The sequence below is a fragment of the Dermacentor albipictus genome, chromosome 3, assembly GCF_038994185.2.
Source record: "Dermacentor albipictus isolate Rhodes 1998 colony chromosome 3, USDA_Dalb.pri_finalv2, whole genome shotgun sequence".
Lineage (NCBI taxonomy): Eukaryota > Metazoa > Arthropoda > Arachnida > Ixodida > Ixodidae > Dermacentor > Dermacentor albipictus.
The window spans coordinates 72,876,192-72,894,093 of NC_091823.1; the positions used below are offsets into that span (position 1 = coordinate 72,876,192).

At 46.5% G+C, this 17,902-nt stretch overlaps 1 protein-coding gene across 1 annotated transcript in view; it reads right to left on the reverse strand.

Annotated features, from left to right (window-relative positions):
- The window catches only part of LOC135900651 (very long chain fatty acid elongase 4-like), a 71,371-nt gene that overhangs the window by 52,297 nt on the left and 1,172 nt on the right, over positions 1-17,902 (reverse strand). The window lies entirely within an intron of this gene.

Below are 17,902 nucleotides of genomic sequence, written 5' to 3' on the forward strand. Positions count from 1 at the left end.
ATTCCCATCTATTCCTTGTCTAGTCTGGTGTATTAGGACGAACACCAAGAGCTGTAGAAATACCAGAAAAAACGAGGTCTAAAGAACTTCTCACTTGTCCCTTTTAAAAGGCATGCTCACCTTATTTATCCATCCTCTACCGGGCGAATAGGTTGCATGCGCAAGATCTTCTATTTATATTACTCACACAGGCCCATTCTCCCTTATTTCGGTTAATTGGAATTTACCTGACTGAGGCAGGCTTCGATGCGTATCTTCTCTCTCGCCCAAATGAGCAGTCTTTCTTACGACGTGAACATCTAAAGTGAAGAAAAGGCCGGTTTGCGAACCGTGTTAACGACTCCGAGGTGAACTGGACAAACAGGTGACGTGCGTCCATTGCGCGGCATAGGTGTAATGGGATGCAGAGCGGCGCATATGAGGTGGTGCAGCGATGAGTTTCTCGAGATATTAAGTAAACCGATAGTTACCTTTCTCCCTAAATTAATGGCAGAAGTGGATGGCAGGGAAAAAGCGTGCCGTAATCGCAAATAACATGTTAAGTAACAAAATCTAATTTCATAACTTTTTAACAGCGGAGCTTTTAGTTCTGCCGTGGAGCGTTACCAGAAAACTCAGCCCAGCTGTGCGCCGGCTCGCGTTGCCTAGCAACCATCTGCGAGAGCACCGAGCCACATAACTTCCTCGCACCCCACGCGCGTAGGGCGGAGTCGTGACGTCACAGGCGAGTAAAATCTCGGAACAGCCGGCGCGGCGACAGACCTGTCGCCTCGTCTACTCCATGCGCACGTTCTGTTGCCATGGGAATACAGAAGAAAGTCCGGACGCCCGAAGAAGAAGCGGCTTACCAATAAGAGCGTAGTACTGCCAAGCGAGAACCGATGCTTCGCCGCCGAGCTAATTCGGAACAGCGCGCCGAAACTGCAGCTGAGAAGACGTGACGCCGAGTCCAAGATTCCGAGTCAGTCCAGGGAACGCGAGAGTCGGCGCCTGAACGCTCGACGTCACCGAGAAAGCGATCCCGGCCTGCGACTGCTCGAAAACTTCCAGCGTCAAGCCCGCTGAGGCAACAGCTTAGCAAAACCTAGCATAATCTCGCAAAACCTAGAAACAACTTAGCCAAGCCGACCATAACATCGCAAAACCTAGAAACGACTTAGCCAAAGCTACCAACAACTTAGGCAAGCCACGTAAAAGCTAGGTGATCACAAGCTTCTCTGTTGACTCCAGCCTTGCACCACCAGTGCAAGCTGCGCACGTTTTTTTTTTTTTTTTGCTACATATGTGACGCAAGGCGGCATGCTGGGAACGGCGTTGAGAAGGGGAAGTAGGAGGGACTGATTAACTCGTTTTCTCATCGAGTCCAGCCTCAGCGCAACGAACCATTCATCGACCGACTCGGACCTCGAGCAACATGCCATCCTGGGAGAATCGAGTGAACCAAGCGCAGTATGTCAACTCCACAAAGTGCTTGTGCCACCTTCCGGCACTTTCAACGAAAGTACTTTAAATCAATCACTTAAGAACCTAAGTGCCCAAATAGTGATCGAGGAATGGAAACCATTCAGTGGCCAACGCATGTTCCCTTACTAGGAATTCTGACAAAAGCGCGAGTTGTCTCGAAATACCGGACATGGTGTCATCGACATTACTGTGACCTCTGCTTCTGGGTGCGCTCGCTGCTGGCAGCCGCATCGATTGCAGGAACGCAGTAAACCAATTTATCATGACGTCATGACTCGTGCACCTACTGTATACTGCAGGGCACCGAAACTGGCTCACAGAAACAAGTATAGTAGTAAGTTTTTCAGGGCATAGCGGGCGCTTGCCAGTATTTTTCTTTCTTTGGCTGAGAGAGCTGTACCTTCTTTTAACGCAAGAAAAAAAGTAAATACAGGTTGTAACTGTCATGTCATTACTCCTTTAAGACAGGATGGTCTGTGCACGCTGGATGAATGAACAGTAAACAGAAAGCTGAGCAAGTTAGTAGGGATCCACGCGGTACCGCGTGGGCAGCAGTGCAAGACACGCACATAAGAAGAGCGAGTAGGACAACACAAACGCCGACTGTCAACTGAAATGTCGCACAGTGGCAGACAAAGAAGGAAGACGCGAAACCCATGGGCGCATGCCCCGGTCATTAGCACAGCATAAACATTTAGTCTTGACAATTCCTCTTTATGCAACGTAGTCAACGGCCGACTTACACACGTCCCACCGCTATTGTGGACATGCCACGCTTTCACCATAAAGCACGCTTCTTCAATGTTTCTGAATAGCGTTTCACTGTCTGCGAAATTAAAAGTACAATTGCAATCACGAAAGTTCGGGAAAAGGTTGGTCGGTGTTCTACCGGTCAACTTTCGTTTATGCTCAGTTAATCTCTAATTAACCCCAACATAAAGGTGACCGCAGTTAAAAAGTACTTTACACACAACTCGATCTTATACGGCATCCTAAAAACGCCTTAATGTGTTTTGCACAATACCTGTCAGTTCTTTATTTTCTTTTCGTTCAACGGCTCTCTCCTTCTCTTTGTAGCGACGCATATCATTCCTAACCTATTACCAGCCGTAAACATAACGTTAACCCCGCATGTCGACTACACCTTCTTTCTTAAATCTATGTGACAGAGAGTGGGCGTGTAGGGTGTACCCACGACTCTCTTCTTACCCTCTATGCTTTCTCTGTATGCTTTAAGTCGCAGTGCTTGCGGCATTACAGAAGCAGGAGGAAACATCTGCGGTTGAAAACAAAGGCGGTCGGAGAAATTCTTAATTTTCTCGAGAACATTACTGAGAATCAGAAGAAGAAAAGAATAAATCACTAGAGGAGGCGAGAAGAAAGAAAGAAAGACATAAAGAAAGAAGGAAAGGAAAATGAAACGCTGTTTTTTTTTGCACTTTTGGCGTCGCTTAAGTCTGGCGTTAGCGAAGGTGTGACGGCGATGCAAAGACATTGAGCAACGCCTGAGAATCGTTGAAAACCATGTCCGCTTCAAAGTGTACGCTTTCGAATGGTCAGAATAAGCCTTCCTTCTAAAGTGGGTCAGCACAACTGCATGAATTCAATTAAAACTGATTTCACCCGAGCGTTGAGTGAGTGTGCTGGTAGCAGCAGGATTAATGCGTTCTGACGTCTTGTTAAGCAATGCATTAATATAACTATGTGCATGCATAACCTTACACTGCCGCGACAGCACATTTCTATGGCTTTACTGTACCTATATTAACTACCTTGAACGATAGGTGAGCGTCCATGGAGTGTCCGTGCTTCTTCAACCACGCATGGTATTCAGTAACGGGCCAATAACGTAGGCACCGCACCAGGCGGATCGCTGCCTGGGCGCGGAGTTTGTGGTCACTAACTGGCTGTCATAAAGAAACAAACAAACAAAAAAAGCATTCAACAAGGAAAACATCCCTAATCGTTGTGCACCAGTATCCGTGTCTCTCCTCACTTCTTTGTGCCCCGCACTCCGTATTGTTTTCATCTTTCAAGACGGATAACCGGGATATGGATAGCCTTTGCCAGTTCGTTGCCACCAGAGATTTACTTCTTTCTTTCTTTTTTACGCCTTCAACCGGCGAATAGTGAAGTGCTCGTTCCGTCACCACCTCTGGCACACCGAGGAGAGCCCGCGCGCGCCGCCGAGCGACGAAGCTGACGCCCGTGACCCCTCTCTCCGAGTCGACGCCGAAAAGCAGGAAGGCCGCGTAACCCTTCCTGCGCGCGCGAGCTCATCGCGGAAAGGGCGAGTCGAGCGCTGGAATCGTCTCTCCCGCGCTGAACACAACTTCCCGGGAGGACCCTGTCTCCGTTACACTCTTATTTTTACCCTCCGCGAGGAACTGCGGCAGCCGCAGAGCGTGCCCGTATGCGTATGTATACCTCGTCAAGAGTCGCTGCTTCGGGAACGGCGGGACAACTCGGCCGTGACGGGCCTTTCACTCAGCATGCGGTGGTGCGCGAGTCCGCGTGAGAGCGTCGTGTGCGTGCGCGCGCGTGTGTGTGCAGGAGCGTGCGTGTGTGTGTGTGCTCGTACACGCGTGGCTTGTCTCGAAGAACCGCGCACGGCAGTTATATGGCGTATAGTGCGTACGTAGCCTCGGGAATGTATCGCGCCGAGAACACGCTTCGCTAACGCCGAAAAGCCGCGCTATGCAGCCCCGCCCCTCACTTCGCGTCGACCGGTGCCCCTCGGCGATTGACGTGCTCGCCACATTCTGTGTACGAGCCGGACGAGGCTTCCGAGTGAAACAGCGAGCGGTCAGTCTATTAAGCTGCGCCGCGGGAGTAAAACGAAATTGATATACGAACCTCGAAAAGAAAAAAAAACAGAGATAGACGAAGACGAAAAGTCACTCCATATACACTCTACCAGGTCTGGGCAGTATCGAAGATACAAGTCTCTTAGAGACCATCTTAGACACTCTTTGGGTATCTGGTATCTGTGTCATGATACGCCTGGCAATACGTGTATCAGTATCTGCATTTCCGATACATGAAATAATGTGTCGTGTATCTTAAGACACAAGATACTGCTATCACAGCATCAGCGTGCGAAACTACTGTAAACGTTGGCTGAACTCCGCTTCTCAAGCCGATACTGCTGCCACTAAGTCACCTGAATAATAGCAAAGTCACGAGGTGGCGCTCGCACCATCTCGACAAATACAAGAGCGCGAACACCTGCGCGAAGCCAACTTTTTTTTTTTTTTAGTTACGTCACTGCCATGACACTTGCTCGTAGCCACCGTACTGTGCTCGTACGCCAATACGCGCGGCGTCTTTCGCGCTAATTCTGATGCCGCTACATAGCGCCATCGAAGTTTCTCTTGCGTGGTGCTTTGTTACGAAGTCTGAAGACTGCAAGAATAGGGTTGCCTTGCATCTAATGGCTTTCACACATTTTTTTGGAACGAAAACATTATGCTTTGAGCAAGAAAGCCAAAGCTTTTGAGATACTAATATACATTTCATTCAAATGAAACAATGTTGGTCGGAGTTGACAAATTTCCAAGCAAACATTTTTGTGCATACGCATTTGCTGCTACATTATATAGATCCATAATAAGAAATTCGCGAATGTATCGAAATATCTTAAGATGCAAATGGACCCTCCCCCCCCCCCCCCCCAATATCGTATCCGATAAAATAATTGCGGTAGTATCTTGTAGCTGTGTCTCAAATACTTGTTGCCCGGGCATTTTGTATCCTATCATGATACATTTGCAAGGTATCTTTGTCCAGACCTGGGGCGCTATAACGTAAAACTATTCCAAACTTTTCTATTCCAATTCTGCTATCAGCCTTCCGCGATTGATCAAAAACTTTTTTCGACCACCCCCACTTCACCTGTCTGTCACGCAACGTCACGAAAACCGCTAAACCTCCCCATCTGATATGATGTGTACACATTGATTATGCATGATTTGACAGAAAAAAGAAAAACAGTTATTTCTGATTCGACCCCTTTTCGCCATTAGTCCTCGGCTATTGGTAAAAAGTTTTCGGGCTGCACCCACTTCACCTGCCTGTCACGCGACGTCACACAACCGCATGAACTCACCGCGTCAAAGTGACGTGTACGCGATAAAGATGCATTAAAATGCCGAACAAAACTGAATTTTTTTCGGAATAGCCGCAGGCTGCCCCGTTCCGAAAGGAATAGAAGATGACTGCCGCCGATCGCTCAGACGCTGGCTACTCGCGCCTGCCGGAGAGCGTGGGTGTATTTGCGTATAATAAAACTTCTTGCGTGACCGTGCAACGTTTTAAAGCACTTTCGGTACGTTTACTACTTCATTCTGCCAACTATTATTTGCTGAGGGTCAGTTTTAGCATCGTTCTTAAGCTTCCGTTGCATGCCGCCGCGATTTTCGACCAGCCACCACAAGTTAAGTAAGGGAAAGCCGACCAATCGCAGACGCCGGCACCACCCTCTTCATCCGGTTACCGGTTTTCAGTGCGCTGGCTCTGCCCCAGTGAATCCCTCTCCACTTGAGCGTTCTCCTCGCCTCTTGTCAGCCAATTAGATACGACAAGCCGCTCAGTGCAGGCAATGTGATTCGCTTTTCAAGCAAACAAAAGTGACCTCCTATGAACGAGGAGAGCGTTTGATTGGTCTGTTCAGACAACCCTGTGGGTGACCGCCCGGTGCTTGCGTCGGTGGTTACGCAAATTTGACGTCAGGAAATTGGAATAGAAACATATTGGAATAGTTTTACGTTATAGGGCCCCTGCACTCTACCAACAAAGAAGAGGATCGACTGCTGGCAAATTCTGTGGCAGTGACTGCTTGTCCTGCTTTTAACTACGTTTTCAATAGTCTTCACATTTGTTACAGAAGAAGAGAGACAGAGAGAGAAAGAAAGAGAAAAAGAAAAATAATGGAGGTTAACCATGGTTGCGTCCGGTTGGCTACACTACAAGAAACGCCTTCGCCCCTTGATATCCAATTGCGTACAAGTGTTGTTCGGCCAAGCCCTCGAAAGAAAATAATGCATGACATTCAATTTCACTTCTACATAAAGTTCATCCAACGCAATAGAGAATCACTAGAAACGCAACAAAGCTTTTCTATCGATTTTATGAAGAGGTAACACGATTTCTTGCTTCCAATATAGGTATCACGCGAAACTTATCATTGATAGAGAGAGATAAAATTATATATGAAAGGCAAGGCGGTTACTGAGCCCAGTTCTCCATCCTGCACTGGGGAAAAGGAAACGAGGAAGGAAAGATTAGGAGAAGAAGAGAAAATGCAATGTGAATATCACCGACGTAGTAACAGTTTTCTGCTCTTTATCACAGATGGTCACTCAGTTAGGATCAGAGAGGGTCACTGAATCCAGTCGCCTTCAGAAATGGCAGCAGGTGCTTTTGTGGTCTTTTGTAGCTGCGACATGCAAGGCCGTAGTCCCAAGAATGGTTTCCTGTTGACAGAGTGCACATAATTGCAGTGGGCTCGGGAGTAGGAATAAAAAAGTGCAGATGCATTTGTTTTTAAAATTTTTATTATTACTTATTTCGAGCAGACAAATTATGCAGGAAGTCTGGCTATAGCGCATGTTACGGAGTTGCGGGGAAAAGAAATATACAAGAGAGCGCCGAGGAAAGAGAAAAGTAGGAGGCAGGGCGGTTAACCAGAATACAAGAGAGCGAAGACAGGAGCAACAAAAGGGGGCCGGCGAATGAAACGCTATTTAAGTAGACCAAGTTTCTCACGTGATTCTCCGTTAGTGGAAGCACGCAGCGGTTGCAAATATGTTTGTGTACGTTGACAGAATCAGACCGTCACAGCGCTCCACCACGGCGTTTCTTTTCACAGAGCGTGCGCGCTATTTTGGAGCATGTAACCATCCCTGCGCACGACGTTCGTCGTACTTCCTTCCGAGACGCGTGCAGTTCCTCAAGTCCACATAAGGAGCTTCAGTTGTCGTTTGTAGTCATGCCCTGCATACTCCAGTGGGAGCATAGTACTAATTCTCCTATACTTCCTGCCTTACTACGCTTTCGCCAAGGTGAACAAAAAGAAACGAAAAAAGAAATAGTAGTTTGTATGTGATGGTGATGAAAAACACCGTGAGAACAGGACGCCGGCTGCATCCTGTGCCCTTATTCTACGCCTCGTCTTGGGGTTGTTTCTCCGCCGTTATCCGCCTTCGACTTGTGTAAGGCGCACGAAGCCGGACGTTAGTCCGGTTGACCTTCCAACCTTCCAGGTATACTTTTCAGTTGCTGTCTCTCCGTCTCTTTTTTCCCCTCTCGAGATGAAATTGTTTCATAATCATGGTCAATAGTTAAACCAAGCACCGTGTAAATAAAATATAAAGTGGTTGGAGCTAAGAAAGAAATGCTGCGACTCCGGGATATCAATCGGCGTGCAAATGCTAGCGCAAATTGTGAACAACATCGGTAAGGGAAATTTATGTAAATACAGAGTATGACCCGCTCTTTAAAGGAAGACACATTTAGTATTGCGCTATCGTTAACATGCGGAATATACCGTGGCGATGGCGATCGCTTCAAAATCGCCCGCAAGTTCCTTCTGTACGGACATGGATGACCATTTACACGTGCCACGTGCGTTTCACATGACACGCACTGAACAGTTGACGAAGCAAGCGCGATGGTCATGACTGGCCGAGCATCGCGAGTACCGCACGTGCTGGCCGATAGGTAAAGATGAGGTGCATTGAGGAGGTGGGGAGAGGAAGGAGGAGGAAGACACGAAACATCTGAGGCCTCGAGAAGTGTTGTAGAGCCCCTTCCACAAAATGATCAGTTCTAATATAAAAGAAACCATGCGACAACGAAAGTCTAGTGTTCACGGCCCCACATCTGCGGCGGAACACTTTATCTCTCCTTATACTGAACAAAACACGGACGGTGTGCGCGGCACTGGTTCACCCGAGTTCCTTAATAACAGCTTCCTCGTCGCTCTCGTCCTCGACGTCATTGCGAGGCAGCTCCTGACGTACAGAGTACACATGGGCGTCGCTTTTCGATATCTTATTTTTTTTTTACTTTCGTTCTACTTCCTCACCTCGTCTCCCTGTTGACTCTGGACATCAAGCTCGTTTAACTTGCACCGACTTGGAAAAAACGCCTACGGCGTACCCGCCAGACAAGCGCATGCACAGCCGGCCGTGTCGAGGTTCGATATTCCGAGGAGAGCACCCGGCTGTTTCCATATTTCACGGGTCCCAAGGCCCAGTTCCCGCGGTTTCCATATTTAGACTTTCGTGGATAGAGGACGCATTTGCGATGCATGCATCGCGCATTTCGAGGACGGCGTGGCGACTTTCGCAATGCGCATTTCGAAGTGGCATTCAACATGGCTAAGGAAGCGGCTTAACATGAAAGCAGCTTGCTCTCTCTTTTTTTTTCTCTCGTTTTGCCACTTCCCGCTGAGCTCATTGCCCAAAATACTTTTACACTGTTTTGTTTCAGTAGTTTGCATTGACGCTTTAAGTTATTCCCTAAAGTAGTCCCCAATGTGCATATCTTGCTGTGTAGTGTTTATACAAGTATTTCCTACAGATGGGGCAATTAGATGACATTGTGAGATGACATTGTCCAAGCTTTTCTGGTGACAGTCATGCAAGAAAAACAAACTTTCAAAATGAAGTGATATCGAAGAACGGCCGGCTTCAAATGTGTTGCGGGTAAGTACGCTCCAAAATCACATCTATACTTAGGGCAGGTAGTGACTGCGGATCCGGATCATGAGACAGAAATAATCAGAAGAATAAGAATGGGCTGGGGTGTGTTTGGCAGGCATTCTCAGATCATGAACAGCAGGTTGCCATTATCCCTCAAGAGAAAAGTGTATAATAGCTGTGTCTTACCAGTACTCACCTACGGGGCAGAAACCTGGAGGCTTACGAAAAGGGTTCTACTCAAATTGAGGACGACGCAACGAGCTATGGAAAGAAGAATGATAGGTGTAACGTTAAGGGATAAGAAAAGAGCAGATTGGGTGAGGGAACAAACGCGAGTTAATGACATCTTAGTTGAAATCAAGAAAAAGAAATGGGCATGGGCAGGACATGTAATGAGGAGGGTAGATAACCGATGGTCATTAAGGGTTACGGAGTGGATTCCAAGGGAAGGGAAGCGTAGCAGGGGACGGCAGAAAGTTAGGTGGGCGGATGAGATTAAGAAGTTTGCAGGGACGGCATGGCCACAATTAGTACATGACCGGGGTTGTTGGAGAAATATGGGAGAGGCCTTTGCCCTGCAGTGGGCGTAACCAGGCTGATGATGATGATGATGATGATGACGCTCCAAAAGCAGTAACTTATTGGCCTAATAGAATTATCTAATTACAATGATCTAATTGGTCATCGTAATTGACCGTGGAGGTTATGACAACCTGTCGACATAAACCTGTTGCGAAAGCAGGAGCACGTCATTTAGCGCTGGTTATTTTGTTTTTCTGCATTTGTCAAGGTTTTAAAAACTCGTGTCATTCTTCCATCGAGTGACTGTAATGCGATAGTGCTGCGAGATCCTATCATCCTATTCCACCATCACGTCCTACCGACGTCATCATGACCTCGTGTACCTCGTGGCCCACTTGGGAGTTGTACCAATACGATTTACTCCTGCTGCTGTACTGCGGCTGTATACGAGCACGACGACGCATATGGCACCCTGGTATGAGGGTTCACGTCTTTTGAACACACTGCCGGCGAAATTGAACCACCCATTCAGGCGCGTTCAGCGCCGACACACGAAAGACACGGGTATCCGTACGAGAAGGCTGCCGGACTATCTCCGGACTTCACTGCGTCCAGCATCGTGCCCTACCGATGTACTGCATTTCGCGAAAACTTTCCCATACATGCATATGTATAGCAATTCATGTTGCTTGGAAATACATTGAAATAAAGAAATAGGTTAAAGAAAAGTGTTGTCAAAGGATAAGCCCGTTCGCTGTTGCTCTGTGCAGTGTGCTATTAGGGGAGCCTAACAAACAAGAAGCAAGCAAACGAAAGACTTAACATCAACGCGTGGCACGTCAAAGCGGGTGCGAGAGGAGAAATCGGTGTTCGTAAAGAGGCCACTCACTACCTGCGCTTCGGCAACAAGCTCGTCTTTTTTTGTGTGTATGTGTAAGGGGCACCGAGGTAAGAAGACAAATATAGATGGCCACGAGGGTCAGAAATCGACTGCTTCACCGTCGCCTCTGTTTACCTGGCGGAGACCCCCTTTCACGCCTCGCCTTTCGTGCGCCGTCAAGGACGACACGTCTTGACTGAACAGTTTGCCGAGCCGGTGTTCCGATTCGATTCATCACTCTCCTCGTTGCCGTGAAGAAAAAAAGAAAAGAAAGAAACAGAATAGAAGGGACTCCGCAAGCAACCGTTTCTATACACGGCGCGAATATCGTATCTTTTTTTACTTTGGTCATGCACTATATCCGGCATATACAGTCGCTTTCAGGCACCCCTCAATTCCTTCCGTGTTCCGGCCTCAATGCGCTACCTGCTTTCTGCGGTGATTTGATTATTTTACCCTTTTTATTTGCGACCAATAGCCGTCGGCCGTCTCGCGGCTTCTTCACTCAATATCATGTCTGGCCCGGTGATTCGCTTTGTTTCTCTCCGCCTAGTTCCTCGACACGGAGATCGCCATTCTCTTGAACACGAAAGCGCTTTTGGCATAGAAGGTCGAGCAGCAAACGTTTTGTCTGAACTACCAGCAAAACTTACTTGTCCAAGCTGGCAAGCATGGGAGTTGCACTGCTATTTTTAGCTTAATGCAATGTATTTTACATTGAGATTTGCTCATCGAGCACGTGCATATCTTGCGGGCTTACAGAAATTTGTACCTTGAAATCAAGACAGAATCTCGGTGGCAGGCACTCTGAGACGAGCATAATCTGTCATATCACCTCTTTCGCTGAGATGTTCGCCTTTTGTTTTGAGGCTACTGCGTGCGTGTTGAAGTCTGCCAAGAATGCATAGTTGTCGATACATGGGCGATAGTTCTGTGCTTTACGCGTGCGGTACTTGTACTCCAGCAGGCAACTATAAGCCCGCCGTGGGAACAGTTTCATCGTATACTCCGTTTAATACCCAGCGTCCAACGCTGTGGAAGCTGCGCATGAAGTTCGGCCATCAAAAAATGTATCACTCCGCGTGTTTCGGTGTCAAGTCTCGCGGTCGCACGTGGTCGCGTGAACCTGCAAGTGAGGCGGCCGCAGCGGGCCGCTAATGAAAAACTCGAAAAGTAAAGCAACGGAAAGCAAAATGATATAAAACAACGTAATAACAGCCGTATAACAGAGTTTGTTCCCTTTTAGGGATGGAAACTTCTTTGAAGACAATAGCTTCCTTGGCAGTTACCGCCACATTTCCATAACGAGTATGCCCGTTCCTAGACTCTAACCTCTTTCGTGGGCCGATCCCGAGCATAATGCAGTCTAAACATTTGACAAAACTGATGATGATCACTGAGGATGATGAAGACTATGATGATCATTATGATTATTGTGGTGATAATGATAACGATGACGATGATGATGATGACACAATGTTGGAAGGCAGTTCAACCTCTGGTTAACGTCGATCAAACGTTGTCGCTCCAGCACGGCTTTCCCAATAAATTATGCGGTTCATGCATCCCATATTTGGTCCCAACTCGCCCAGGGAGACATTGTCTTTCATCGACTGGAACAGCTACAGGTTGAATCGTCTTCCAACTTTTTATTTAGTACTGAGCGTAAATAAAGAATAGTTTCACATAACTACTGGAAAAAGACACCATTTCTTGTTGTGAACGCTGCTGATGCAAGAACTCTTGCATCACGGAGCGTTCACATATAACGGGCAACTCCACGGAGTTGCCCGTTATATATGAAACGGGGTATAGTGTTGTGCCATCTAGTATATTGTTGTTTAAAAGAGTGCACATTAGACACATATCCAGTACAATATATGTATGCTAAACTTCTTTAGTATGTTATGTGTATATGTTACATATATGGTGCTGTCATAATAATCCACTTGCCTGTCGGCCTTTTAGGATTGTGACTAATGAAAATCTGGCCCCTCGGTTTCCTTTCCTCTCGTTCATGTATGCATACTGTACGTGTTATACCTACGTTGCATGCGCTGTGATGTACAAGCTTAACACATGTATATAGCGCCATATGTGATGAACGCTAAATTTTCATTAGAGAAGGGTAGGTGCCGCATTCGAGCGCTAATATACCCTATTTATTTATTTATTTATTTATTTATTTATTTATTTATTTATTTATTTATTTATTTATTTGAATACTTATTTTTATTTATTTGGCGAGGATTATGGTATAGCAAATCTTATGAAATAAGGAGAGGCATCCTATTTTCGTTCGTAAGGAAAGGGATGGAAGCTGTAACGCTGTTTTCATGGATGAAACACTGGAAAGACGGGAGTAGTTGGAAAAAAATGAAGCGCGCTACAGTTCTGCACAGGTTCAGGGTGACTAATGATACTTTCAGTAAACGGATCCGACACAGCTGATGCATATTCTAGTTTGGAACGAACAAAAGTTTTATAAAGAAGGAGTTTAAGAGAAGAAGAGGTCATTGAAAAATTGCTGTGCAGGTAGCCAAGCATGCGGCTAGCATTACCGACTATATAATTAATGTGTGGTTGCCAAGACAGGTTAGAATTAATGTGGACCCCTAAGTATCTGTAAGTAGTCACTTCTTCGAGAGGGTAACCATATATGTTATACTCACAGGCGTTAGTAGAAAGTTTACGAGAAATTTTCGTTAGTTTGCACTTCGTTGTGTTTAGTTTCAATTTTCATGTTTTGCACCAATCAGAAATATTGTTAAGGTCAGCCTGTAGTAGCGATGTGTCATTATCAGAGGAAATCATGCGATGTACAACACAGTCGTCTGCAAAAAGCCTAATAGAGGAAGCAACACCATCAGGTAAATCGTTTATGTAAATTAGAAAAAGAAGGGGCCCAAGGACAGAACCTTGGGGCACCCCTGAAAGGGCAGGACAGAGAGAAGAATCGTAGCCATTAGCGGTTACAAATTGCTGTTGGTTTAACAAAAAGCTTTTTATCCAAGCAAGAATTTTAGAGTCAAGATTTAGTTTACTGAGCTTAAAATAAAGTAGTTCATGGCAGACAAGGTCCAAAACGTTAGAGAAATCTAAGAATGCACAATCAATATAACATCCCAAATCTGGAGCTACTAATAGGTCATTAGCAAACCAAATTAATTGAGTTGCACAGGAGAATGTCTTCCTGAAACCATGCTGACGAGATGTGAAAAATGAATTAGCTTCAAGAAAATTAACAAGGTCAGAATAAATGACATGTTCAAAAATTTTACAAAGGGCACTGGTCAAAGATAGAGGCCTATAATTTAGCGCAGAATGAGTGTCACCGGATTTAAACAACGGCACCACTTTGCCCACCTTCCAATCACAAGGCAACACACCAAAATTTAAAGTCTGAGCGAAAAGTTCAAAGAAAAAAATGGACGAGTAAGCAACCGTACTTTTCAAATACTTTACGTTTACGCCATCGACGCCGCATGATGACGAAACCTTTAAATTGTTAATAAGGCCAACGATACCATCGTAATCAATTACTACAGGATCCATTGTAAGAAAGTTCGCGTCACAAAATTCGGGCAGGCGCTCAAAACGCTCATCTAAAAATATTTTCGAAAATACATCGTTGAATACGTAATAAAATTGCGAACGAGATAGGGTAACGCCACTGTCATCAGTTATTGACGACACGTTTTCGCGGGCACCCTTAATAACACTCCAAAACTTTTTGGGACTGTCAATTAAAAAACTCCCGCGGCGTAATTTTAGCTGCCGGATCACTTCTACACAAATTTTCTCGTACCTTCTTCTTTCTCGGCGCAGTGGATATTGGGAAAACTGACGACAAACAAAAGTGTATATCATCCCTATGAATAAAACCATTTAGTGCATGTTCGAATTGCACTAAAGCACGTAGCAGGGGGCCTCAAATTAATTTTGACCGCTAGGGGTTCTTTAACGTGCACCCAATTGTGCTTGGTACGCAAGCGATTTTCTATTTCGTCCCCGTCGGAATGCGGCTGCCTCGATTGGAACTGAACCCGCAACCTCGAACTCAGCAGCGCAGTTCCGAAGCCATTGAGCTACCACGTCGAGTAGCACGAACCGGTCTCTAGTGCTTATGGTAAGCACTCGGCCTTCTTTAAAGTGCGAAGCCGTCCTAAGGAAATACAAGTGATTGTTAACTGGATAAAGCTTCGGTTGGCTTCCCTGCCGTTGTGGTAGTAAATATTGGGGCTGCAAGATAAAGGAACCTGTAAATAAAGAAGTATAACACTTCACATAAACACGAACAGGCGATGGACACGTTAGGAACGCTGAAAGGGGAAAATGCCATCCACTTCACTGTAGCAAGAAGCTACGAAGGAAACTTATACTGGTTTCTCAGAAAAAAAAAGAAGAGATACCTTCGCAGTGGAAGAAGTTTTGCAACTTCATGCTACCGCCGGGTATGGTATGGTATGGTAAAACTTTATTAATTAAAGTCCTGCAGATCGTGAGTCTTCACGAAGCGGGCCGCTCCCACGTGGGAACCGGAAGGCCGAGCCTCTCGGCCGCATCGTGGGCCTGCTGGACAGCCCAGAGTTGGTCAGCCAGAAGAGGGCTGCGGAGAACCGCCTCCCATCTGGCCGAGCTGTTAGCGATGATAGAGCGTGACCGAGCACACCGCCAGAGCATATGGTCTAACGTGGCTATATCTCCACAATCGTGGCAGGTAGCGTTGGTGTAAGTATGCGGATAGATTTTATTTAAGAGCGATGGATTCGGATAGGTATTCGTTTGTAGTAGACGGAGCGTTAATGCTTGAGCTCTATTGAGGCGCGGATGAGGAACAAAGTAGGTTCTACGGCTGAGATAGTAGTGTTTAGTTATCTCGTTGTAGGTGGAGGGCGTGTCCCTGTTCTCTAGTGAGTCGGCTTCCGATTGGTCGAGGGTAGCGCGGTGGGCAAGTTCACGCGCAGACCCGTGAGCCGACTCATTGAGGTTGGGAGGAGCACCCTTTATCTGACCCTGATGTGCCGGAAACCAATAAATGAAGTGGTGCGTGATTGCCTTGCCCCCAAGAAGTCTGAGGGCCTGTTTGGAAATGGTGCCTTTTTCAAATGCTCTGACTGCAGATCTTGAATCACTATAGATGGCATCCCGTGAGCTATCTAGCAGGGCTAGTGCAATAGCCATTTGTTCAGCTATTTCGGAGTCCCTCGTCCGAACCGAGGCAGCATTGGTGATTCCTTGGCGACCATCAACAGTGACGATGGTGAACGCCTGACGTCCCTTACAAGAAGCGGCATCCACAAAGCTGACCTGTCGCTGATCATTGTGTATTTGCCTAAGGAGGTTGGCCGCCCTTGCCCTCCTTCAACCGCGATTATGATCGGGGTGCATGTTCCTAGGTATTGGCGCGACCGTAATGTTCTCACGAATCGACGGAGGAACGTCAGAGAACTCTTCTGCTACTCTATCGGGGTGATATCCGAGTTCCTGCAAGATAGATCTCCCTGCCTTCGTTGTTGTGAGGCGAGATAGCTGTGCGCGCTCCTGGGCCTCTGCGATCTCTTCAAGAGTGTTATGAATGCCAAGCTGCATTAATCGCTCTGTACAAGTGTATACGGGTAACCCGAGAACCCGTTTGGTAATCTTCCTAAGCTGTGCATTCAGTTTATCCCTCTCTGCCCGTTTCCATCGATGCATGGCTGCCACGTATCTAAAGTGGCACAGAACGAAGGCATGCATTAGTCGAATGAGGTTATCCTCCTTGAGTCCATGATGCCGATTTGATACTCTCCTGACTAAACGAACAGCACTTTCAGTTTTAGTAATTAGCTTGCGTATAGTCTTGCCATTTGTACCCCCTGACTCAACAATCATGCCCAAGACCTTGATTGAATCGACTTTGGGTATACGACAACCGGTTTTTGTACATAAGTTAATATCTTTGTCTTCTAACGATGTCCATCCCTTGGGCCTTGGACCGCGTTTCTTGGGACTATACAACAAAAGTTCCGACTTCAAGGGGGAGCATCTGAGACCGGTGGGTTCTAGATAGGTTTCAATAGTGTCTATTGCCTCCTGTAAGGCGCCCTCAACCTGACCGTCATTGCCTCCTGTGCACCATATAGTTATATCGTCAGCATACATAGTGTGTTTGATGCCTTCAATCTCGAGAAGCTTTCTGCTTAGGTCAACCATGGCTATATTGGATAAACAGGGGGAAATGACGGACCCCTGTGGGGTGCCCCTCTCGCCAAGTTCCAGTAATTGGGATTCGAGATCGGCCACCCGGATGGTAGCCTTCCTACACCGCCGGGTGTATGATTATTTTCTCTTTCATGAATTTTCCCCCAGCATGCAGACTTCCGCAGAACTGGTTTTCGAGAAATAAGAACCTTTTTTGTTTACAAAGCAACTCCAAAGACAAATATTAACTAAAGCTACATTAGCAGAGTGCACTCCTGTAGTTGCAAACATGTCAGCCTCACCAGGAGTGGAGGCCTGGCAAAGCAGAAAGTACGCGAAAGTGAAAGGTGGCCAATAACATCACTTCAACATTGCCGCACCAGCACCTGACGACGTCGCTATTTCTTGGCAGTGTCTTGTTGAGGCCGCCTAATAGCTTGTCAATAAATATTACCGTGTGCCACAGTGTTACAAAGCATCGTGTACATTTCAAAGGAAACACACTCAACTTAGTAACTTTAGTGGATGCACTTTACCTTCACAAAGCGTTCAAGAAACCCAGATGATCAAAGTCAAGCTGTCCAATAGTACGTCGTCTCTCATAGTCCTTGTGTTGGTGTGGAACGTCAAGCCTTAGTAATCAATCCTTCAGCTGCGCGAAAACGTCCCCAGTAGGCTGAAATGGTGCGAAGTCGGTGACGTCACATGTTGACGCTGTTGTTTAGGCGCTAATTGAAAATTGAAAGCTCGGCCTTTACTTTAACCTATACTAGTCAATATATATGCTCTCCGTAGTGAAAATAGAGGTTGAAAAGAATAACGCATTAGTCTAAACATACCCGCAATAGGGTCTATTGCGGGTATGTATCACCAGCGGAACAGCCCCTTGAAAACGTTCAGCGCAAATGCAGGCATCCTTATTTGGTCGCTGTATACGCGGCTAAGCGTGTTTGCCTGCACGCGTAAGCGGTAGCTTGCATTAGTACATTTACTGCGGCTACAAAGGGTGAATGCGAACCACGTCAAGTTCCGCTCTGTAGAAGACACACAGTTCGGTTTTGTTTTAAACTGCCTGCTTTGAATACTCCATTTTCGTAGACAGAGAAAGAGAGAGAGAGAAGATATGATATAAGAATTTTGAAACGCT